The sequence below is a fragment of the Arachis ipaensis genome, chromosome B9 (genome assembly GCF_059453495.1).
Source record: "Arachis ipaensis isolate K30076 ecotype BB chromosome B9, ASM5945349v1, whole genome shotgun sequence".
Lineage (NCBI taxonomy): Eukaryota > Viridiplantae > Streptophyta > Magnoliopsida > Fabales > Fabaceae > Arachis > Arachis ipaensis.
In genome coordinates this window covers 123,916,192-123,917,070 of record NC_142444.1, presented here as the reverse complement: position 1 = coordinate 123,917,070, position 879 = coordinate 123,916,192, and positions in this window count along the sequence as shown.

Sequence of the window (879 nt, the reverse complement as noted above, 5' to 3'; positions counted from 1 at the left end):
CCCGAATCAAATAAAGCATTTAAAGTTTGACCAGCCATTTCACAGTTACCTCGAATGAGTGTCTCAGATCTCTCGGCGCCTATAGCTGAGGTGGTGAACACCCGACCAGTCTGTTGTACTTTCCCAGCACCTTGTTTCTGCTTCTCCGGACAACTGGCGGCTTTGTGCCCCGCCTTTCCACAATTGTAGCACAAACCCCATCCGGCCTTGCATGGTGCTCCTGGTTGGTGACTCCCACATCTAGTACAAGCTTGATCATTCTGAGGCTGCTTCCCAAACCTTTTCCCTTGGAAGTTATTGTTGTTGGGCCTCCTAAAAGAACCTCCACTCTTGAAAGACGGACCTCTAGGTGCAAAGCTCTTCCCTCGGTTCTGTGGGAATGATCCTTTGTGACTTCTTTTCTCAGTGGTTGCCCTCTTCACACACTCCTCAGCAACCCTACACTTGTTCACCAATTCGGAGAAAGTCCTAATCTCCATTGGTCCCACTGAACTGAAAATATCGCTCCGGAGTCCTCCTTCGTACTTAACACACTTCCATTCCTCATATTCCACCGGAGTCCCTTGACACATACGAGAGAATCTGAACAGCTCCTCAAACTTGTCAGTATACTCAGATACGGACATAGTACCCTGCTTCAGCTGCAACAATTCAAGCTCCTTGGCTGTCCTGGCAGAAGTCGGAAAGTACTTCTTATAGAACTCCTCTTGGAAGACGTCCCAGGTGATATAATCATCACCCTGCTGCAGGAGGCGTCGGATACCCTGCCACCAATGCGACGCTTCACTAGGGAGCAAATAGGTAGCGAACTCCACACGCTGCCCTTCAGGTACCACCTGCGCTTGCAGTGCTCGTTCCATAGCCTGAAACCATGTATCG